Source organism: Pseudonaja textilis, chromosome 8 (assembly GCF_049901715.1).
Source record: "Pseudonaja textilis isolate UNSWEBS1 chromosome 8, rPseTex1.2, whole genome shotgun sequence".
Classification (NCBI taxonomy): Eukaryota; Metazoa; Chordata; class Lepidosauria; order Squamata; family Elapidae; genus Pseudonaja; species Pseudonaja textilis.
Genome location: NC_141997.1, coordinates 33,025,584 through 33,050,992, shown reverse-complemented (window position 1 = coordinate 33,050,992; position 25,409 = coordinate 33,025,584). Strand labels below are relative to the sequence as shown.

Sequence of the window (25,409 nt, the reverse complement as noted above, 5' to 3'; positions counted from 1 at the left end):
CAATTCTCCAAATTACTCAAAATTTCCACTACCTGTTCTCCAGAACTGGTGAGAACCCGCTGAACACCACCTCTGCTTCTTACTGGATCTATAATATATTACGCAGAAAGGAAATGGATGCCATTGTTGGAGAATGCCTTTTTTTCTTCCTTCCCCAAATGTCCCCACCTGATATCCACATAATTTTTTTTCCAGTGCTAAGTGAAATAACTGAAGACGTTGGACAGGCATTCAATTAAAATGGTGTATGTTCTCAGGCAGGGTTTGTACTAAAAGACCTCCAAGGTTCCTTCCACCTCTATTATTCTATGTTCTATGTCAGGGGTCTTCAAACTTGACAGCTTTAAGACTTGTAGACTTCAACTCCCAGAATTCCTCCTCCAGTCATGTTAGCTCAGGAATTCTGGGAGTTGAAGTCCACAAGTCTTAAACTTGACAAGTTTGAAGATCCTTGTTCTATGTTTTAACACATGTACAGTTTTTTGTATTTGGTTTTGTTACATTATGTGTGCATGGACAAACAAGACAGTTATGCAATATTCTAATAAATAAAGCTAAGTTACAAGTGATAGGGTCTAAGGGGTATTTATTAGAAATAGACCCTCAAAAATATATATACAAATATATATATATACAAATATATATATATACACATATATATATATATACAGACAGATATCCTACACTATATCCTAACTATATATCCTACACAGATATCTAACTCTCTCTCTCTCTATATATATATATATATATATATATATATATATATATATATATATAGAGAGAGAGAGAGAGAGAGAGAGAGAGAGAGAGAGAATGTTAGGATATCTGTATGAACCAACTTTTGCTTCTAGCTTGAATTCCATGGATTTGGCCCTGCCCTCTATGACTGACCTTCAGACATAGCTATTATATGTCTGCTCAGTCTTCTCTTCAGCTGGCTAAATATGCCCACTTCTCTTATCTGTCAGTACCTACTCACCATTTGGTAGCCCTCTTCTGAACTTGCTTGTCACTGCCCTATAAGACCAGGTTATCGATCAATCAAGACTGTGGAGACTGAGGGTCACATACTCCTTCGATGTTCTTTTTACACAAAGATTAGGAAAAAAACATATTCTGCCAATAACTGCTAGGTATCCTGGCTGTTTCAACACTACTTATTATCCAGCGGCTGCTTAAGGATGAGCAGTCCATAATTACAGCACAGGTGGCTAGATTATTCACAGCAGCACTGAGGATTCATCACAAACACATGTCTTCTCCACCATAGTTATGTTATATAACAAATGTGGCAAAGCCTTTGCACTGTTTAGTCTTTTCCCTTTTAGTATTAAACTGGCAACAGGCCAAACAGTTTATGGATTGTAAGTTTAGTATAGTTAGACCATGTATAATTGACAGACTGGATTTTATCATAGATTTTAGTTGATATTTTTTATTTTATACTAGAATTTTTAATATTTACTGAGTGCTTTTATTTGTTCTGGTCTATGACTGTAATAAACTGATTGATTGATTGATTGACTGGGTTATCCAGAATGCAATTCAGTGGGCCTGATGAAGATCAGATGGAATGGAGTCATTATGTCTACGGAGATTCTCAATCATCCAGGTCATGGTTGTCCCCAAGATGCTTTTTCAAAAGAATGGAAGGATTTATATACCTGGCAAAAGGTTCTACACCTATTTCCACTATTCAGGTGTCCCCGAGGGCATACATAAACCTCCAAGTGGTCTCAATAACTCTCAGAGAGTATGGCAATGACCAGATGACTGCAAGGAATATAAATCCTTCCATTCTCCACCATTCAGTCAGAACTGATGAATCTTCTTGGATGAGAAGCAAAACATCTTCAAGCAAAACAAATAAATTCCAGTTGCCTTTTGAAAAAGAACTTTTGGAACCATAGAGCCATTACTTCTCATATTCTGAACTCCATGCCCCAGATCAGCTGTCAGTTGTTAATATCAAGATGACCACTATGCTTAATAACCTGATTTAGTAGCAGGAACAGTATACACTCATGACAGGGTTATTGTACTGCATCTCAATCAGTAACTGGCACCAAAATTGCAATTCTCACAATCAGGTTCACAAACATCTGCATGATTGTGCAACTCAGCTATTCATCATACTGAATAGAATAGAATAGAATAGAATAGAATAGAATAGAATAGAATAGAATAGAATAGAATAGAATAGAATAGAATTATTTATTGGCCAAGTGTGATTGGACACACAAGGAATCTCTCTTAGTGCAAATGCTCTCAGTGTACATAAAAGAAAAGATATATTCATCAAGAGTCAAGAATCATAAGGTACAACACTTAATAATAGTCATAGGGTATAATAAGCAATCAAATCATACTAGGAAACAGTCAATATAAATCATAAGGATACAAGCGACAAAGTTACAGTCATACAGTCACAAGTGGGAGGGGATGGGTGATAAGGAGTGATGAGAAGATTAATAGTAATAGTAGTGCAGATTGGCAAACTGCTGTATAAAAAGCTCCATAAGGATGCAAGCAACGTAAGTCCAAAGCACAAAACAGGAGTTGATTTGTGTTGGCTTTCTGTTGGTACCATTCCTAGAATGTAAACTTTGTTTTGAAAACAGAAGAGTCCCGTGAGTTTTATAGGCAAGCAAACATGTTTGGAGGTGTAAGACTTTCTTCGTAGGAAAAAATAAACAAACCAAAACTAAAATAGAAAAAAAATATGATTTGCTATATTTTCCCAGCATTGAAATAAAATACAAAGGGGAACAGGAAAAAGCAGAAATGAATAATATAAGGAGAACAAAATCTGAATCTCAGTTCGGGCTGAAGCAAAAATGAGCTGCTATTTAAGTTCTCTTTTTCCCCCACCTGCTGTCTAAACACTAAAAAGGTGTAGAGAAAAACGGGATTAACATAGATCAAGATTAAGTGAAAAATTGATCTTTCCACAGAAGTCCACCAGGACTTTACTGCAAAGCTTATGCAAACTCCAGGAGACAGCCTTTCCCAGCGGTGGTGCAGCAGGAGAATTCTTGTCCCACCAGCTTCACAAAAGCCCAGCACAGCTGGGATTGGTGTCTCAGCACAGATCCTTGAGGATGATGCTTCTATTGAGCAGCACCAACTGCTGAGACATTTTCCCTTTCGAAGTGCAAAGCTCTGAGGAACAAAACTTATATATATATTTATTTATGCTCTTGAGTCAGCATTGATTCATGGCGATTGCCTAGAAAATCCCTACCATTTTCTAGGCTACAATTTTTGGAAATAATTTTTCGGTGCCTGCTTCTGGGGCTGAGAGGGAGTGACTAGCCCCAAATCATCTAGTTAGCTTTGTTCTTCAGACAGGATTAGAACTCGCCATATCTTCATTTCTAGACTGGTGGCTTGAGCACTACATAAGCTGGTTCATTTTTTAACAGTCTAACCAGTCAGCTGCAGAAAGATCATACAACCAACCCACCCATGTCATTGCATTCTACATCCATGTAATTTATTTCTCTATTTGTTTCTTGTTTCTTGCTTGGTTTTATTTTTAAGCACTGAAATCATTGGAGTATGGAGAAACCTTAAATAATTCTGGGCATTATACTTTAATTAAATAGTTTTGCTGTTCTGTTAAAATATATGATTTTTTTTTATCCATCTGATCCTTTAAATACTGCATTATAGCTGTATATTGCATAGAAATATATGCAGCTATTTCTTCCATTCACTCCACACCCTTTAACAAGGTCCTACAGACAAATTGCTAGACACCAGAACTGCCAGGAGCAAAGCAGGCTGAAGTTATATCAGAAGAATAAAACAATGCTTGCAATGATGATTAGTATAGTAAGCATGTATAGTATTTGATCATTTCAAAGACACTTAGGAGGAAATTAGGCTGTGTGGTGTTTCAGGGCTATGCTCCCCCAGTACAGAAGATTTTAAATAGCTATAAAGGCTGACATTGGAAACATGGTTTATAAACATCTTAAAGCAAATAGGAGATTTCTGGTGTTGCTGAATACAACTGTGAGCTGTGACTAACGGTAAGAGCAACTCCAGTTGGCAGCACTGCACTCAAGGAGATATAGGATTCAGACCCTAAAGCAGTGGTTCCCAACTTTTTTTTTGCCGTGCCCCACCTAAGCATCTCTAAAATCATGATGCCCCCCCCCCTCCACATGACATATAATTCTTACTATTCAAAAGGTGAACTCCTACTCACGCAGAGAAATCCTAAAAGGCTTGGTTTAAGTAAGGTTCCAAAGAACATGGCATCCATGAAAGAGAAAAATAAAAGAATGAAAGACAGTAGAAGTACTTAGGAACTTTAAAAGTAGTAGCAGGAAGGGATATGAAAAAAAACAGCAAATAAAGTTTCAAAACATAACAGAGAGCTGAAATGCAGAAATATAAAATAAGATTGCAAGCTATGACCACTCTACTTGTCCATTATGTTTGAACCTGCAGCTTAGTGGGGAAATGCTTTGGTAGTTCAGTAGGTGGAGGTGAATCACACAGGCCTGGCAAAGCCTACACATGCGTGGCCCAGATGGCTCTGAGAGGAAAAGTCTTGTAAAACACGACCTGGGAAAACACAGACTAAAAAAATAACTGTAAGTTTAACAATTTCTTAGTTAAACTTGGGTCCTGGTTCTGTATTCCTCACTGCTGGGCTTTTCCCAGCAGCCATCCACTCTGTTTCCCCACAGAGCAGCTCTCTCTGCAACCACCCAGCAGCAAAGCCCACAGGAAAGAGAGAGAAAGAGACTCTGCCAGTCCCATGAGCCTTAGTAGGAACATATCTGATGGGCTGGCAATTGCTCCCTCCTCCCCTGCTGGGATTTTTTTTTTTTTTTTTGTTAGACCAGGCCCTAGGAAAATGTTGTCTTTAACAAAGACAACAATAGGTAAATGAAACACAGCTATTTCATCACAAATATATAAGAACAATTTCAAAAATTCAGTTAACAGCTCATTTTTTAATTGCCCCCATTAAAAATCCAATTTTCCCCCTGTGGGGCCTGGGCCTCACATTGGGAACCACTGTCCTAAAGGGAAATAATTGTGGGAAGCCCTGAGACAACAGAGGAAAGGAGACGATCAAATCTAAAATGAAAATAGTTTTGCAAGGCCATTATGAATTGGGATGACAGGAGCAGTGCAGCTTCACTTTTCAAAATAAGCACTGGGCATAGCATTATAATTAGAAATTAGTCATTTTGTCTTAGTGACTATGAGCATGATTTATCACTTATAACTTTCATGATGATCTGTGATCTATGACGTATGACTTGTTGCTTGTATGTACACTGAGAGCTTATGCACCAAAGACAAATTCCTTGTGTGTCCAATCACATTTGGCCAATAAAGAATTTTGTTCTGTTCCGTTCTGTTCCATTCTATTCGGCTCCTAGTCCTAGTCATTGGGTGTGCTTGGCCAATTGTAGCTACAAAGCAATTGGTTGAGCTCTCAGGCATACACTGTAGAAGTTCATGATTATAACTGGGTCTAGAAAAGATAGCCACTTTCCAGCCTTTTGGAATCAATACTATTTGATTCCAGAATAATTGGATGACCAAGAAGTGAGGCGTTGAGTATATAAGCCTCAGCGGAATTCAGATTTACAAAGACTGTTCAACCAGATGTACAGTACTCCTAATATAACTGATAAACACTGCCCAGAAATATGAAGATGGTTCAGAGGTATCTGGGACTGGGATGAGCCATCTGTCTCCCTGTGTTTCATGTCATCATCTCCCTTCAGCAGTTGTGTTGGTTAGTATCCAGTTTAGCTGTGGAAGGAGGAGTTGCCATGAAGACTGTTTCATGATGATAACACTGATTGTCAACAGGTGGAGAATCAGAATTTCTACTACAATCTGCTCCTTGGCTTTCAGGTCTATCCCTCCCTCTCCCCTCCCCACCTGTGTTGAACTTACTGAATTTTTAAAATTTAGCAAAAGGGATAGCTCTGCAACTTTTCCCTTACAGAGTTCTATCATATATTATTGTTGTTCTTCGTTTGAATTGATAGCAACAAGAGGACAAATTAAGCATAAGGAAAGAGGAGACCACTAGCCAGATAATGTATTATACAGTTCATTGAAATATTATAGTGTTTCATCATAGGCAATAGTGAGAGCAATCATGGAATTTGCTTCTGATGTTTCAGGAAGTGCAAATGGTAGCTGATAAAACTCAAAATTTCAGAATTGGTGCTTTTTTCCTCCCATCACTACCATTTTTTATCTTCCATTTTATTGTTACGATGCAAAGGATGCTTATTAACAATTCAGATGGTAATCCTCTGATTTTAATTTGCTATATTGCTTATGTTAACCAATTATAAAATAATGTAGAATGGAAACTTTTTATCTTATGTATCAAGCTGCTAAAGCGTAGATCAAAAGAGGAGATTATGTCATAGGATATTCCTCTGAAACTTCCTATAATCCTCACTTATATTTTTAATGCATGCCTTGCTCATTTCAGAGCACTTGGATCTTTCAGTAGTGAAGATTAATTGAAGTTTGTATTGACTAAATTAAACATTCATTTATCATAAGAGGATATAAGCTACAAAGAGCTCAGGTGATTAAAATCCATAAAAGATCTAGAAGATTTTTCCTATGGGCCCTTAAAAATCTTTAGCTGTAATTACTTGGATTTGTGATGGGGAGAATAAGTATTTTTCATCTGGTTTTAGGACTCAAAATCCTAAATAATGAAATGACCTTTGGATTATTCAGTGCAGGATTTTGAAAACAGCTGATTATTTTAAAAAACAGATGGAAATAATAAAAGTAGCCTTCTCTAACAGATTATCGCGCAGGCATATTTGGATTACATTCCATCATCCCCAGCAAATGTGACTGACACACTGGCTAGAATGATGGTGGTTGCAAGCCAACACATCTGCAGATCATCAGATGGGGAATGGCTGAGAGTCCAACAATGCTTTCTGAATTGTTCAAAGAGTTTTTCTAAAACTGGATTTGTTTCTGCAGCATTCTGCCAGGACGTGATCCAAGGAATATCTAATTTCAGAAGTCTCCTGATGTTAGTTTGTGCAATGAAACTACACAGGTACTATAAACCCGAAGTCTTTTGTAGATTTCTTAGCAAAAAAACCTTTGTGGCTACAAAGCTAATATCACATAATGTCTGCTTATACATTGTTTTCATGTACTGATTAAAAATTAAGTACAGGTAGTCCTCAATTTATGACCACATTTGAGCCCAGAATTTATAGTGAGAAGTGTGTTAAGTGAGTTTTGCCCCATTTTACGACTTTTCTTGTCACATTTGTTAAGCGAATCATTGCAGTTCTTGAATTAGTACTGAATTAAACTAAATTGAGTTCTTTATTTCATTGTACGTATATACACAGTATACATACAATGAAATTCACATGATACCGAGACAGCAGACTCAACATGCACATACACATGACAATCCCCAAACATCTCCCACATGCCAAAATTCCCCACCTCCTAAAAAACACATAACCATCCACACAACAGACCAAGTAATACTGTCCAACAGCTCACTGATGGTGGTATTTAAGTTCATTGTTAAGTGCAATTATATCTCTGGGATAAAAACTATTCAGAAAACATGTGGTCCAAGTTTTAATTGTTCTCTATCTTCTGCCAGAAGGCAACAGTTCATAAAGATTGTAAGCAGGATGGGAAGAGTCTCTGAGAAGGTTGTGTAACTTCCTCAAACAGTGAGATACAAAGATGTCATCCAGGGCTGGTAGCTGGAGCCCAACGATATTCTGGGCAGTTTTAATGATTCTCTGTAGAGCTTTTTTTTCTGCTACAGAGCTGCTCCCATACCATACAAGAAGGCAGTATGTCAGGATATTCTCAATGATGCTGTGGTAGTACGACAGAAGTAGATACTGAGATAGATTTATCTTCCTGAGCATTCTCAGGAAGTACAGCCTCTCTTGTGCCTAGTAACACCGTTGTTAGGTGAATATGGCTTCCCCATTCAACTTTGCTTGTCAGAAAGTCACAAAAGGGGATCTCATGACCCCAGGACACTGCAACCGTCATAAGTGTGAGTTGCCAAGTGCCTGAATTTTGATCATATGACCATGGGGGATGCTGCCATAAGTGTGAAAAATGGTCATAAGTCCCTTTTTTCAGTGCATTGTAACTTTGAAGTGGTCATTAAATGAACTGTTGTAAGTCAAGGACTACCTGTGTACTGAAAATGGTAGTTTAGACCAATTCATTGATAGCAGCGCTCTTCATTATGGGTCTGCCTATATGCTCGTCCTGAATATTTTTCTTTTTAGGGAAGCTGAAGAGGTCTTAATTTTTGACTTCATGGAATTCCAAGCAACCATTTTTATATATCAATCTTAATGTTTAGAGCTTCAAAAATAGCATCTGCCTGAGTTATTGCAGTGGATTCATAAGTAACAGAACAAAACAGCAACATAAATTATAGCAATATTAATGACTACTTGATATGCTGCCTCCTTCTTGGGACATTATATGTACAGCTGATTTGTATTCCCCTAAATTCAATTCTGATAAAATTTAGATTAATAGATTCTGTGTGTGTGTGTGTGTGTGTGTGTGTGTCTGTGTCTGTGTCTGTGTCCTTCTTAGTTTCCCACTCTTCTTAGATTATCTACTATAGTTGGGCCACAACGCAGGCATCGGAAGAAAAGAGACATCAGATAATATGAAAGCTGTATGCACCCCATGGCTGCTAACAAGTAAATGACAGCACAACGTTAAGTGCACCTAGAAAAAGTTGGAATTGGGGGAGTTCATCATTGGCTTTGAAATTTAAGCAGAGAATTGAGGGTAAGGGGATTCATGGTTGCCTTTGCACTAAAGGCACACATCTCAAGGCCTTGCTGGACTATAGAATCTCTGTGACCAGGCATTCTAGAAACAAACAAAAGGCAATATCAGTTTCTAAATTGCTTTAAGTCCTTGTTGCTTTATGAGCTTGGTTGGTTTTTTTGCAGGCATTTCATTACCCAAAGTAGGTGATATCATCAGTGTTAATCCTAGATTAGCATTGTCGACATTACCTAGTTTGGATAATGAAATATCCACAAGAAAACAACCAAGCTCAGAGAGCACCAAGGATAGTTTATTTCAACCATGAGCTACAAATATTCTCCTTTATTGGTAGTTTCTATGACTATGAATGCCAGCATGCTTGTGAAGAAGGCACAGAAAAGGTTGTATTTATCTCAGCATCTACTTCTGTCCTACTACCATAGTACTTTTGAGAATGTCCTGACACACTGCATTCTTGCATGGTATGGGAGAAGCTCTGTAGCTGATAAAAAAGCTCTACAGAGAATCATTAAAACTGCCCAGAAAATCATTGGGCTTCAGCTACCAGCCCTGGGATAACATCTCCACATCTCGCTGTTTGAAGAAGTTGCACAACATTCTCAGAGACTCTTCCCATCCTGCTTACAATCTTTGTGAACTATTGCCTTCTGGCAGAAGATATAGAACAATTAAAACTCGGACCACACCTTTTCTGAACAGTTTTTATCCCAGAACTATGACTTCACTTAACAATGAACTTAAGGACCACCAACAGTGAGCTGTTGGACAGTATTACTTGGTCTGTTGTGTGGATGCCAGTGTGTTTTTAGGGGGCAGGGAATTTTGGTGGATGGGTGGGTGGATTTTGCGGATTGTCATGTGTGTGTGCAGGTTGGGTCCGGTTTCTGGGTGTTATGTGAATTTCGTTGTATGTGTATACTGTGTATATATGTACAATGACAATAAAGTATTATTATTATTATTATTATTATTATTATTATTATTATTATTATTATTATTATTATTATTATTCTAAGTTCTAGGCACATTGGTTGGCTATTCTACTACTAGTATCAGAATGCTGAATTTGTGTGACTGGTTTGCTGACAACTAACTTGCTAGCAAAAAAAATAATTCCTCCCTCCTACATTTAGTTATTTCTTGACAAAGTATTTACTGCAGCCAGCTGTTTAACTTCCAGGGCTTTCTGCCCACATCCAACCCACAGCAAGATCTCAAAGTATCAGAAGCCAATATACCTGCCAAGTAAATGTGCAAACTGAATACTTATCCCCCCATGCTTAATTATCTTCCTCGATATATAAAATGGTTGCATTTCAGGGACAATCTGTGGACAATCTGCAAAACAGAATACTTCACTGATAGCAAAGCAGTAATTTCTAATCCCTACTGAGGATTGCCAGCTAATTTCAGAGAAGGTTTATATGACTTCAGTCTTTTTATTTGTAAGGAGAATAATAGGGGATCGTGAGAACTGTCACATTGCAGAACTATAGTTGTCATTGTTTAAATAATGCCTAGATAAATTCAGTTTATTAATACTGTATAATCTCTTCAAACCTGAGATCATCTCATGAACATGGTATTAGCAAAGTATCTTGAAGCCAATGACTGACTGATTAATCTTGTCACTCACAGCAAGCAAACTCCTAAATCTGAACTGGGGAGGAGCAGGAACACCTTGATAAAGATTTCAGCTGGGAACTTCTATAAAATGGCAGCTGTGTAACTAAGTTAAGAGTTAATGATTCTCAAATAAGGTTGCTAGTTCAACAATCCTAAAATCCAAAATCACCCAGCATTACACACAGGGTCCATTAATTCTCATTAGAATGATTGATGGAGAAGAATGAGTGATATTTTAATCCCACTGATATAAGAGTGGAAGATAGATTGATACCTTTATACAAACTGTGGGCAATTAACTAATCAGTATGACTTTTTATTTTATTTTATGTATTTATTTGATTTGTCAATTGCTTACAAGATAATAGGTATAAGTATAAACATGGGTAAGAATACAGGAAATAGGGGACAATAAATGGGGACAATAGGACAGGGACGGGAGGCACGATGGTGCAATTATGCACGCCCCTTCCAGACCCCTTAGGAATGGGGTGAGGTCAATAGTGGATAGTTTGAGGTTAAAGGAGTGAGGGTTTGAGGATGTAACAACAGAGTCAGGTAGTGCATTCCAGGCTTTGACCACTCTGTTGCTGAAGTCGTACTTTCTGCAATCGAGTTTGGAGCGGTTAACATTGAGTTTGTATCTGTTGTGTGCTCTTGTATTGTTGCGGTTGCTTTCAATCAAATTATCTAGCTGAACTGTGACTATAGGTCTTCTACCGATATCTGATTTAAGAAATATATTTTTCATTTATTTATTTATTTAAATGCATTGGCCACTCAACTCCAATGGATTTGTTGGAGCTGATTTAGCCAGATAACATCAAGAGATTAGTGATATATGGACAAGTCCTGGCCAGGTTAGCCTGACAGTGATTCTGTACACTAAGCAGCAAAGCTTTGTCTAGTCCAACTCCAAGTCCATGTAAGTCTGCTAGAAATTAATATGTATGCTGATGATCATAACACTCTGCTTCCTACATTAGCTGTTGCTTCTAAATTATTTTATTTTATTTTTGTGGGCAAAATTGTTTATTTGGGAAACTATACTCCAACTTACTACTCAATTGAGTGAAATCCTTCCTGAAAATGGAGGCTTTGACTATATCTGTTGTTTAATATATATCGAAGAGAGAGAATATTAACTTCATTTCCCATGAAACTTTTGAAGCAAAGAAAATCAAGACAGTGCCATAAGCCTCCAATATGAGCTAATAAGAAAGATTTGAATCATAAAGGAAACACCGGAAACTTAAGGTTTCTTTTTTAAAAACAACTGCTTGTAAGTTCCACACAAGGTCTTTCAAAAATGCTTCCAATTTCCAAAATCGCCTTAAATCTGCCGCTGAAGATCAGGCCAGCAAATTCAGAGAATAGCTTTCAATGAACTTAGTGTAGCTGTATCCTATGTTCCTTTGAGGATACACAAACAATTTTGAAAAGATCATTAAGAGAAGAGATTGTCTTTTTCTCTTGTCTAAATGTTTTGAAACAAATTGAACTTGCAAAGTTAATTTCATAAAAACAAATGTCAAAAGATAGCGCCATGCAGGGAAGCTTGGCTGAAAGGAAAAATGAAAGTTGGCTGCTGTTTCACCTCCAAATTGAATCTCGGCTCTGCAATGTTAGAGATAGGTGAATTAGTTTGTTTCCTGCCTACAGCTTTTGCTTGTATTCCCTAAGAGTTTGCTCCATACTGTTTCTACCAAAATCAGAATTTCTTCAAGGCAGAAAATCCTTTAGAAAGTTTTCAGTTAACAGGGTGGGCATATTTCAAACCATATTTTCTCTTGAAATAAATCTTGTCTTTAAAAGTGTATATTTTTACTAGATTGACACATTGTGTTTTCTTATTTGGATTTGCCTTGGTCTGTTGTTGTTTTTTGGAAAACAGGCTACATCAGAGAATCTAGAAAGAACAAAGGTAATTGATGGCTATAGTTTTATCCACATGTCCCAAGATACCAATCAGATCGGATTCTATGGGAATTGATAGAAATTCAATTAGAAACTTTAAAGGCCAAAAGCCCAAATTGGATCCCACCTGTCTTTGTCTACTTTTGTAGCATAAGTTCTGATTTCAAGCACCTTCAAATATTTTCCCACCCTTTATCTCCTCTTATTATATCTTGTGGCTTCCAGTGTTTCAGTAAAATCAATGATAACTCTAATTAGTTTCAAATACCCTCAACAATATGGAAAGGATGAATCCGGGGAAGTATAGACCAATCAGCCATCAATATCTAGGAAGATTCTGGAAAAGATAATGAAACAATGGATCTGAGAAACACTTTTTAAATAAGTAAAGCTCTTACTAGAAGCCAACATGGGTTTGTTAAAAACAAACAAACAGATCAAGCCAGACAAATCTTATAGCATTCTTTGACAAAGTGACTAAATTAATGGACCAGTGAAATGCTGTAGCTATTGTATACTTGGAATTAAGTAAGGCATTTGACAAAGTAGACCACAACCGATTGTAGACCACAACTGGAGGTTTTTAAAAAGAGATAAGACAATCATTGTTTGGAATGGTATAAGACCCCCTGATCAAGCAGAGATTAGACCAGAGGATCTCCAATGCCCCTTTCAACTCTGTTATTCTGTACTTTGTAAACTATCAGGCTGAAAGAAGCCAGAAAAAAGATCTATTCTAAGGACCAAGATTATATTCTATCATGGTTTGACTCATGCTGTGCAAATTCTTGCATGGAGCTACAGGGCCACATGATCTCCTTGCCTCAAAAATTACTACAATCAGTATTAATTAGAGTGTGCCTTTCAGTTGATTGCAAGCTCTATTGGGTGAGCCTTGTATTATATTATCCCTGAATGCGAATGTCTTTAATGTGAACAAGTACTAGCAATCAAAGAAAAAAAAAAAACAGTTTGGATCATATTTTTATTTCCTGTCCAAATATAACTGAAATGATGAGCAAAGTAATCGGAAGGAAAAGTCCTTTTAGTCAAACCAGCCCAGAGCCTTTTAGGCAGCATCTTAATGTAGTACAGTCTATTTCACTGTTTATTGTTTATTTTGTCTATTTTTTTAAAAAAAGAGCTCCCCTGGAAACAATATATTTAGACAAGCAGTATAACTGGATACAAATCTGAGTATAGTTTAAAGGGAGAGGAAAACTTTCAACAGCTTTTCAATGTGCATACTTCTTGTTCAGAAGGTAAGGTAGGTAACATCATACTCACTAACCATCGCCGTCCTGTAAACATCCGTAGCGCCATATTTCACACCTCTGAAGGGGAATTTGGAAAAAATCCTGTACAATCTGGAACACCTCCAAGAAGCCACACAACCCAACAGGAGCAGACAATTATGTGCATGCTAAAGTAAGCAAAGATTGGATTAAAGACGGAAACTTTTTTTTTTTTAAACACCCTCAATATTTTCCCATGATACCGACTTAAAGCAGACTCAACCTCTTGCCCCATCAGCAGAATTGGCTGGCAAGTGTTTAGGGAGGGCAGAAATGGGTGATTCACCCTCTACTGATCATCCCCTGACCTGAAAGCAAACTCCACACTGCATGTCCCTGGTCTGTTTCATAACCACGCTTTCCCTCCCTATGTCTGCTCAAGCGTGCCTGTCCATTTGGGTGAGAGCACTTTCGCTCAACTGCAGGATAATCTCAATGGCTTATTGTCTGCTGTGCAAAGAAAGGAACATGCCTTCTGCTGAGCCAGTATTAACATTAGCTTTTCGAGCTACGTGTTTGGTTGAACTTTGCTATCGGAGGGGTCATTTTTTTCTCATTGGGGTTATTGTTCTGTCCTTGGAGACCAGAAATTGTATTTTGTGGTTTTGAGGTCATCATCCTTGTACACCACCCAGAGTAATCTTTGTGAGATGGGGAAATCATTTGAACTAAGTAAACAAATGCTTTTTGTAGATTATTATAATAGCACAGTTAGTTAGACTTCTGTAACATATATATTGATGGTTCAACAATAGCAGGGGTTTTGGTCCTTATTTTTATTTGCAAACTTTCTCCTTGCCACCTTGCTTTATTTTTTAAATTAGTTCAGTTTCACCACTCCACTAGTTTGCTAATGTCCTGAGATTGTGTGAAAGACTTTGTTGATAACTTTCAGATAGCCCAAGACTTCAGTAAATCAGTTACATTTTGATTCTTTGCACTGTTTCTATATTACCATTAGTCAGTAAGAAACAAGCTAATTTATTGAGCTTAGTTACTTAGGCAAGGAGGGGTGATATCCTGTTTTCCCGAAAATACGACCTACCCTGAAAGTAAGTCCTAGCTTGATTTTTACACATAAGCCCAATATAAGCCCCACCCCCAAAATAAGCCATAATTAAGATCCCACCTAGTTCAGAGTACACGGGTAAAAATTAAGCTAGGGTGGGGATGGAGGGGTGGAGCTTCCATACTATGTACCTTTGGACAGTTGTAGCCAGGCCTCGCACACCCCGACACCTGCCTTGCCGGCCCATTTCTTCTGCAGCCAACAAGGCTTTCCTAAAGACCTCTTTAGCTGATAACAGAGCCCCAGGAAAGCCTTGCTGGCCACAGAAGAACTTCCTGAAGGCCTCTGACAGTGAAAAGGAGGCCAGGGGTGACATGTACAAGTGAGGTGAGTCAGTGGATGACATCGCCCCAAAATAACACCTGGTGCCTTTTTTGATGGCAAAAATAAATATAAGACAGGGTCTTATTTTGGGGGAAACACGGATATTAACTGAATGTTTATAATTCAAATTATATTTACATTCAAATACAGTTCAAAATCTGTGAAAACATGCCTAACGTTTGTATTATCTGGTATCTATTAACTTTTTTGATGATTTGAATTTCTTGTTAGCAACATCTTTTCTCTTTAGAATTGCAACCTGTCCTTAATTTACTGGGAACAGATATTATCTCTGTCTCATCTAGCCTAGTAATTCCTCAGCATTGCCCAGCATGGTTTTACATTCTTGATCACAATAAACTAGGACAGATGGAACCACAAACAAAATTTTAGAAGTTGACTTTATTTATTTGATTCAATTTAATTCTCTTTAGATCTAATTTGAGGGTCATTAGATGGATGTTGGTTTTCAAATGTCTCAGACATTTTATACAAACAAATTTATGATGCTGATCAAAGCATCCTAGAAGGCCATTGCACCGAGAAGGAACAAAACCTTGATGCACAGATTTATGGTGGATGAGTTTATTGGAAGTTTTTTTTAATCCTTAGAATACTGCAATAGTCACAGGAAGAAGGCGGAGCCTCCTCGCTGACGGACTATAGATCGTGACTCTCTGCGGCTATGGTCTGTGCTCTTTCGTTGGAGAACCCCGATCATTATGATTAGGGGCTGAAGCTGCCTTGGAGGGGTGGTGGAGTAAGGGGAAGCCGCAAGCCAGGTTGAGGGGAGCCACATCTCCCCTCCTGGGTTTGGTCTCCCCCCACCGAAGACAACTGCAGCAGTGGTATAAAATGGCCACCCCGAAGAGGAGGACTCAGCTGGATTAAGATTTGTGCAGGAGGGAAGAAAGAGGTGGATAACATCTGAACCAGGACAACTGTGTGATACAACTAAACAAAAGTACCCCAGGATTAAGGTAACATGGAATTTTTAAGAAAAGAAAAGTGAGCGGCGAAATTACAAAGGGACAGAAAAAAAAAAAGAAAATATTTCTGACATCTAAGTGGGGCTTCAAACTGAGAAAGGAAGAAGCTGGAATTAAAGATTTAACTAAATTGGACTAAAATATTTTGGCAATAAACAGGCATAAAATAAAGCTGGACTTAAGATTGTCAATAATAATAATAATAAAATTTACAAATTGGAGACTGGACAGTGCTGGAATCTTGAGGTTCAAAAAATCCTAAATAAAAAAAATAGGGGGGAAAGGTGAAGACTTTGTATAATGGAAAGTGCCACCTTTTGACAAAAACTTGAGCTCAAACAAAAGGGAAAGCATCCTGTTTCTGAATGAACTTGTGTGGATATAATATTAAAGAAATATTGAAACAAAGTAAGAATCTTAGAAAGTGAAAGCAGAACTAGAACAAAGAAAAAAGCAAGGAAAGACTGACTGTGGGATTGATTGATGTTTTTGGTATAGACCCTGGGCTGGAATAATTGAGAACTTTAGAAAATTGAAAGAAGAAAGAAGGAAAGTAAACGTGTTTTTTTTTTTGTGTGTGTGTGTGTGTGTGGACTTTAACGATCAGAAAATACAAGAGGGTGTAATGATGATATCTCTTCGGGAATTAAAAATGGAACTTAAAAATATGAGAGAATTACTACAGGAAAGAGGCAAATCACTTTGCTCTGTGTTAGAAAAAAATGGAAATGGTGATTGAAGAACAAGAAGAAAGAGCTTCAGAGGAGGAGGAGTTGACTCAAGGAGAAGACTTCTTAAATAGACAATTAACACAAAGAATGCTACAAAAAAATGGGGAAAGAAGGAAGGTTAAAAAGTTGAGACTTAAGAAGGCAATCAAAGGGGGGAATACCAGTGAAGTTGGGAAAAGCAGAAAGACCCAGCAGAAAAGGGAAAAGGAAGATATTAAGAAAGAGAGGGATATAAACTGGAATGAGGAAAGATATGGGGAAAAGAGGAGGAGAAGTAATAAGAAACAGGTGCATGAAATAAAGAAATAGGGAATTAGTAAAATGTTGAAATGAAATGGTTTTTTCAGAGATAATGGTTCATGAATTAAAAAGGGTGACAAGGGGTAATAAGACTATTTCTGCAATTAAAAATATTTAGAAAATAGGGTAATATAGATATTGATAACTTTTATTAAAAATTAAGGGGGGGGGAAATATGCTGCAGAATCCAAATGAAAAGATGTAATGATTATTATTGTAACTTCTTAAAAATAATGGATTATTGGGAATCAAGATGAGGGAATAAAGGTATATTTTAATCATCGAGGTGTCACACTCAAAGCAGTAAAAGGGGGGAAACCTATACTCATTTTTTTTAGTGTTAAAACTTGTATTAATTTAGAATTTATAAAAGAATGTGTAATGGAAAGGGAATATGACAGACTAAAGAACCAACTAAATTAATAAGTCAATATTGACTATTAAAAGCAAGGAGAGACATTGGCAACCAATTATTATTATTATTATTATTCAAACACATATTGTTTATCTTTATTTTTAAAATAAATATTAAAGGATTATATTTGAAATAATTGAAATGAAACAAAAAGATGTTTCAATTGAGATTAATGAAAGAGGCTAGAATTAATGTGTTTGTTTCTTTCCTTACTGAAAATTTGGAATGGAAAAGGTAATAATAGAATTAAGTATGCATATATGAATGTATAATTGCTATCATATCTGTATGTAAAGGTGATGGCCCGGAAATATGTTGTCCACTAAACAAAGATTTTTGTTTTTATGTGAAAAACTGAATAAAACTTGTTTTTTTTTTAAAAAAAAGAATACTGCAATAGTTATGATATACAGAGCCAAATAATCTTGGGAGGAAGATGTTGCTTGCATGGAATGGTGATGTTTGGTTGCTTATTGATTAATTGGAGCTCTACAAATAACACTCCCACTAAGACTTCTGTGCTTAACATAATAGTCTTGTGAACCATCATAATACAAGACAACTCAGTAAAACTATATACGCATAATTCTGGTATATATATTCTGTATACACAGAACATACTTTTCTGCAACCTTTTCACTTATTTATTGAATGGGACTGAGAATTTTTGAGGTGAATACCCTGCTCTGTTCAAGACAGCATGAACTGCTTTGCCCACCTCAACAGCACTAGTGGTTCTGTTTTGTTTGGCTTAAGGTGCAATGCATTTGTTTTTACTCATCCTATATAGCCATGATCAAATGTTAGTTTATCAATGGTTCTGTCGACCAGGAATCTAACGTTTCTATTGGAAGTCTTGTGGGAACATATGTGCCCATGTCACCATTGCCTCTGCAGGCCTTCAAGGTCATGGGAAGTTCCTCAGGAAACACCCAAAGTCTCTGAGATGACACCTAATGGCTATGTCTGTACTTCTTTGTCTTATCAAGGGTGTGCCAGCTTGCCTGGCCAGAATGTGCCAGTGCTTCTGGGTGAAGAGCTGGACAATGTAGTGTCAAAGTATGTTCAGAGTTCTCCCTTGTTAAGGGAGGGCCGTCTTTATTCAGCTAAATAAATGCGTAAAATTTATCAAAGTAAATACCTGGTCTACATCTTCCTTTATACCAAGCCACACATGCAATTAGCAAAATATTTTCAGCAATCCTTTTTAGGTGCCATGTGTCCCCATGTGACTGTCCTCAATGAATAAAGACACCATTTAAAAAAAATGAATTAATTAAATAGGTGAACTTTTCAAGCAATATAGAAAGTTGTGCTTGAAATCTCATGAGATTGTGGTGATCTCATTAAAATTTGAGGTATTTAAAATGGCTTAATTTACAGAATGCAAATGCCACTGATGAAGTGGTAGTTTCACAACACATTCATTCCCAAGGACGTATTCTTTGAGCTACAGGTTTATGAAGTAGGGAAGGTCAGGAGGTTTTGTTCATCAACAAGACACCCCCCCAATACACACCTGTCCGAATCTGCTAAATCACCCCTGCCATGAATGGCCAACCCATCCCTGTTTAAAAGCCTGCAGTAGTGGAGGAAGGAAACTGGTAACTTGTTTAAACAAAACTGTAACTGTCAGGAAATTCATTAAAATATTCTCCTTGTTTTCTTTACAATCCATTGGTGCCTTGTCCTTCATCCAGTTTCATTGGGGAACCAGGTCCTCTCTCTCTCGCATGGAAAGCTTTTTATATATTTTTGTATTCTACTTTCCTATTATTGTTTTGTTTTCTCTTTTGCAAGCAAAGCATGCCAAACTATTTAATTATGCCTCAGAAAGTTCGGTTCCTAACCTTTATCGATTTGATAGCTCTTTTCTGACCTTCCTCCAGATTTTCCATGCCTCTTTTAAAGTGAGATGTCCAGAATTGGAGACAATATTTCAAGTGTTGTTTAAGCCGTGCAAAACCCAGTGATTATTTTACCTCTGATAAACTGAATGTAACACTATTCAAGATTACACTGACCTTCTCACCTTTTACATTATTCCATTTCAACCTATTCAACATGTGGTCCACTATGGATTTTTCCAACCTCAATATGATAGCGCTAACCCTTTATTATTAAAGATTTAGGTTTATCATATTGCAAGAATAAATATGTATTACTATCTTTGATTGAAACTATGGCATAAAATTTCATATTAAAACTGTGTTTTTGTGTATCCTTTGTTGTCTTAACTGAGCCTACTTTACCTTACATTGATAAGAACTGACAGCTTCATATTGTTTATTATATATTCTTTCCAACAAACATGACTTTGAGTTGTGCTGTTTTCAGAGTCATCCTGGGTCCATATTTTCAAAGGATAATTAAAAACAAAGCTGTGAGCATTAAAAGAGAGATCAAAATAGTGAGGCTTTCTGAGAATTTTCATACTGGCCTAACCATTTTCAGTATAACGGAGGTTTGTTAATGCCTGAAAAGACAGGAAATAATTAGAGTGATGTTGAACTCTGATGTTGATCTTGAAATAATGCTACTGGGGAGCAAATCAAGTTTTTTAAGGGAAATTTTGCACTTCCAGCATTAATGGCTGAGTTGCTACAATATAGAACCACCTTTTTAAAAGGTAAATATATATTTAAAAATGAATTTTTATGTGCCTATTCATGTTTGCTTATCCAAAGCTTTCAAAGACAACTCAAGAAATCTTTTTCTTTAGTTTGAGCCAAGATGATAGCCAAGGGAAGAAATAAGCATGCTAGAGGGAAAATGCCATTGAATAGGTGATTCAATTATACTGACAAAAATCTTGAATACTGAATGCAATTGAAAGTAAAACTGATATAACCAGATTCAAGTAAGCACCACTTTACATCCTCTTCTCCTCTATAACTACAGGTTTTGCCTACTTAGGATTGGAAAAAAGTGTGAAATTGACATTTTCTGAAAATCTATTTTCAGTGGAATTTACATGCATAAATTGGTAACTGTGATGTCACAGGATAGCGGTATCAGGTGGAAAGGAATTAATTTTGCAAATGGCATACTTTATCTTACAGACCATTCATTTTGATTTATAAAATTATTAATTCAATTAATACATTTCTGTTTTGTGTGACATCTATGTATTATGTGCAGATACACGCAGAATATTCATTTTCTCAGGAAGATTTCTCCAAATTCATTTTAGCTGGAGGTAGACAACGTGAGGAAATTGGGCATTGTGCAGGATTTTCTGGTATTTATTACCATTTTTGCTTTCTTTATGACAAGGAGAAGGGTTATCTTAAATTTAGGTTCATCTTGGGGAGAATTTAATTAATTAATTTAGAAATGGCTAATTTATAGCCAACATAATTGTTTTACGCTTAGAAGAAAGAAATGACAGGGTTTCTTAAAAAAGCAAGCCACCTTTTGCAATGTCTCTTATATCCAGGAAAAAGAAAATCATCTTAACACTAATTTCAGCTTCATCCCAAAGGCTTCACACTTTGGAGAGTGTTTTATGTGGAAGGGATGAATGCCATACCCTCAAGGTTACCAATATTTGGTAACTTGCCAATATTTCATTAAAGTACAGCCAAAAAAAAGAGCAAAGTTTATTAAGTAAAGGATAGCAATTAAAATAACACAAAATTAATTATATTTAATGGCATAAAATGGAAGGAGGGAGGGAGGGAGATCCTGTTAAACAGTGGAATTTTCAAAGTAATAAGAAGTTATAAATTTCTTAAACTGCACCATATTGGTAATGTTTTTCAGATAAAAGGTGAATGTTGAGAAGAAGCAGACAATCTAGAGGCTGTGGATAGCAACATTAAAACTGCCAAAATCTGGACACTGATGAGATGAAAGATAAAGAAAACAGAACACAAAAGGGGTGTCAGAAATGACAGCTTGAATGCCCCAACCCCTAGGAACAACAATAGCCCACAAACTCACAGCCACACTCCGCTAGGAATAATCCAGGACCAAAGACAAAATACAGAAGGATGAAAGAAACAAAATCAACTGTAACCATTGCAATCAATTCTACATGGGGAAAAGATCATATTAATGAAAAACCAAGATCCGCGAACACTGGCTGGCAGTCAAATGCCACGATCCCAATTCCTTAATCTCTTCCCACACCGGCACCAAACATCACCAGTTCGATTGGAGCAACACAAAAATCTTTGCCCACATAACCACCTTGTGAGTTCACTGAAGCCTGGTACTCCACTAGCAATTTCATTAAGAGACACATTACAACCAGCCTATGAACCCCTCAGAATTCAAATCAACTGCACAGCCAATCAAAGACAGCAATAACCCTCAACCAACCCATGCAACCCTCCCCCCACCAGCAGTTCACCTCCCAGTGACCCTGACCTGATATAGTCTCCTTATCACGACACATTAAAAAAAACCCACTTGATACAACCACACCTGAAGCTCTTATAAACAGAAGAACATTGACACTGACATCTCCTAAACTTCACTGAAGATATTACCTAGCCTGATAATGAAATGTTTAGAAAACAACCCACAAGTTTGAAGAAGGTACCTTCACCCTCATCCTACACCCAAACTACAGATATTCACCAATATTGCAAAGAAAAACAGTCTCTGTGCTCTTTACAGCCATTTTGTGATTGTTCAGACTTTTTTAACCCCATTCTGTTAGTCCTCTCATTATGTCTCTAGTCATTTTTTATGATCCTTCCCAGTTTCCTGTAAGACCCGCTTTCAATTTTAAATAGAAACTGTATTCTAATGAAAAATGTAATTAGAAAGCTAGCACACTGCAAACCAGGCACTGCTCTCTAACACCATGTTATGATGCCTTTGGGCACCACAATGGATTCACCTTTATGGCAGAGGCAGCTTCCCAGAAGGCAATTGCACCTTTTGGTTCACAGGAAACATTCTGTGACTGTCCTATCACATGTCCCAAAGGTAGTTTTCCAAAAGGCTAATGGGCTTTCTTGTTGTTGTTTTTTCCTTGAAAAACATTTTGCTTCCCATCCAAGAAGCTTCTTTGGTTCTGAAGAAGTTCACCAAGCAATTTCATCAATAGACACATTGACCTACAACCAGCTTACAAACCTCAGAATCCAAATCAACTGCACAGCCAATCAGAGACAGCACCAACCTTCAACCAAATGGGCTTTCTTGTTTTTTCCTTGAAAAACATCTTGCTTCTCATCCAAGCAGCTTCTTCAGTTCTGAAGAAGTTCACCAAGAGCTGAAGAAGCTTCTTGGATGAGAAGTGAAATGTTTTCAAGGAAAAAAACCAAGAAAGCGTGATTGCCTTTTGGCAAACTGCCTTTGGAACAACCATGACCTGGATGATTGAGAATCTCCATTAGACATTCATCCCATCACATGATGTCAAAATTCAAAATGTGCTCCTAAACTCAAGAAGTAGTCTACCACTGAATTAAGCTCTTTTGTTTTCTGTTTACATTTTGAAAGATTCAACCAATGTAATTTTCCTATTGCTGAGGACCTTCATTCTAGTTATTTATCTTTTTTTTCTGAATGTAATAGAATGATGTGTGTTTCAGTGGTGAGATCATTGAAAAGATTACATATATTAAATATTGCTTCTCCAGCCTTCAGAACGGGTATCTTAACAACTGAATTAAAATACCATTTGAAAACTCTATTGCTTCCCTGGATTTTTCTTTCTAAATTTGAATTGCAGGGCATAATTACAAGCGTTGTGGAACAATTGATTTCTCTTGGTGAATATAATGCCAGACATGCTAAATCTCAAGTGGTTCAATCTCAATGGGAAGAAAAGCTCCGCATTCCCTCTCCTACCTTTTTAGCACTATCAAAGACCCTTAAGGAAATCTAAACTCGGTGACTGGAATTCAGATGTTGGTTTGGTTTTATCTTAGCATGGGGTATGCCTTTTAGATTACGGTTTCTGGTGTAAGAAACCACATTACGTATCTGATATTAGCACAGTTGAGAAAGTCCAGAAATATTTCACAAGAAGAGTTCTCCACTCCTCTACTCATTGCAGAATACCTTATGCCACCAGACTTGAAATTCTAGACCTAGAAAACCTTGAATTACGCCATCTTTGGTCTGATCTAAGTATGATATATAAAATCATACATTGCAATGACTTACCTGTCAATGAATACTTCAGCTTCAACCATAACAACACAAGAGCACACAATAGATACAAACTCATGGATAACCGCACCAAACTTGATTGCAGGAAATACGACTTCAGCAACAGAGTGGTCAATGTCTGGAATACTTTACCTGACTCTGTGGTTTCTTCCCCAAACCCCAAAAACTTTAACCTTAGACTGTCTACTATTGACCTCACCCCTTTCTTAAGAGGTCTGTAGGGGGCCTGCATAAGCACACCAACGTGCCTACCATCCCTGTCCTACTGTTTCTTTTATTTTTCTTATATGTACTCATTTCATGTATTCATAACTATGTATATACTTATACCTATTATCTTGTAAGCAATTGATAAATAAAAATAAATAAATAAAAATAAAATAAATAAATAAATGTTCTGTAAATCCAAGCAATATGGCTTTTTTAGGTCAAGAAACCATAGTTAAACACTCTACATTCTGCCAACAATAGGAATCCCCATGCTGACAATGTTGGTGAGAATGAGGTGCCCATCTACCATTCTTAAATTCCTCATTTCTATAGCATTCAAATTATTGGAAGCCAAGCCCAACTTCTCTATGGTGCCCAGCTGGGGCCCCTTGTCTAACTTTCCAGGATTAGAAGTTGTTCAGTTCAAATTCCTAAGATCAGTCTTTCAAGCCCCCAAATGCATCTCCAATTCCACCCTGACTTTAGAAATAGGCCTCAGGAAAGCAGAGGCTAGAGTTGTATAATCATGCTACTGGCTTACAGTAACCAGTCCTCAGAACATGAGCCTTCTCCCCATGGATTTATCCCCATTGGTCCTCTGGACTTGGGGTAGTGGGTTCAGCTTCAGTGGGCCCATTTTGAAGCTGTCCCCAGTGTTGTAGATGAAGATATGGGCCATGACTTCAGGATGAACTTTTGGGCCCACCTAGACACTATCCTGGCCCCAGGACTGCAGTGGTGGATGTTCATGATGAAGATAGTCAAGGTGGTGGATGCTGTGATCATTGTCATGGTTTTGGCCTTGCTCCACTAATTATCAGGGTTGATTTTTCAGTCCACATGGAAAAAGACAACAACTAACATCTCTTCCTTGGGTTTATCTCTGGGTCTTCTAGTCAGCAAGGGATATCATCAGACCAAAGCTTTCTTTAAACATGTTCAGCACACATAGAACACTGATTGGACCTCTTCACCTTTATTGCCAGTGGATCCAACTCTGCCTCTCTTATGGCAAATACTTCACAAATGCTGAGAGCCTTTAATCTGGCAGGCCCTCCTTTCAGCTGTCCTTAAAGGCCAATACAGGAAGACCTTCTACACGGAAAGACAATCCCCTGTGTCTCTGGCCATGTAGAAACCACAGAACATGTATTTCTCCAGTGTGTATATCACCAAGATATTTGTATTAGCCTCACTTCACCTTTATTGCTTAACTCCTCAGACACATAGGACTGATTGTTGCCAGCTTTATGCGCAGATAATGTCAAAAGATAACCTTTGTCACAAATCAGTCTTAATGAGCACCTAGGCTGTTATTATAAGTCTGTATTATACTTAGTTGGTTATTTGTATTAGATGCATTTAGTGTGGCAAGTTTTTAATGCCGATTTATTGTTTTTATCTCTCTTTTTAAATTATTTTCAGATTTCTTTTTTAGATTTGTTAGCTTTTTATGTAATTTTATTTTTTATGGTTTTAAATTCATTGTATCCCAACTCTCCTCATGCTGGTCTTTAACCATAATAAAGAGTGATTGATTGACAGTTAAATATACTCTGCCTTAAT

At 37.2% G+C, this 25,409-nt stretch overlaps 1 long non-coding RNA gene across 1 annotated transcript in view; it reads left to right on the top strand.

Annotated features, from left to right (window-relative positions):
* The window catches only part of LOC148125169 (uncharacterized), a 50,626-nt gene extending 27,477 nt beyond the window's left edge, over positions 1 to 23,149 (top strand). The window contains exons 2-3 of the long non-coding RNA XR_015744508.1: positions 20,640 to 20,739; positions 21,264 to 23,149. This is a non-coding gene — a long non-coding RNA (uncharacterized LOC148125169). The remainder of the gene's footprint in view (positions 1 to 20,639; positions 20,740 to 21,263) is intronic.
* The last annotated feature ends 2,260 nt before the right edge of the window (positions 23,150 to 25,409 follow it).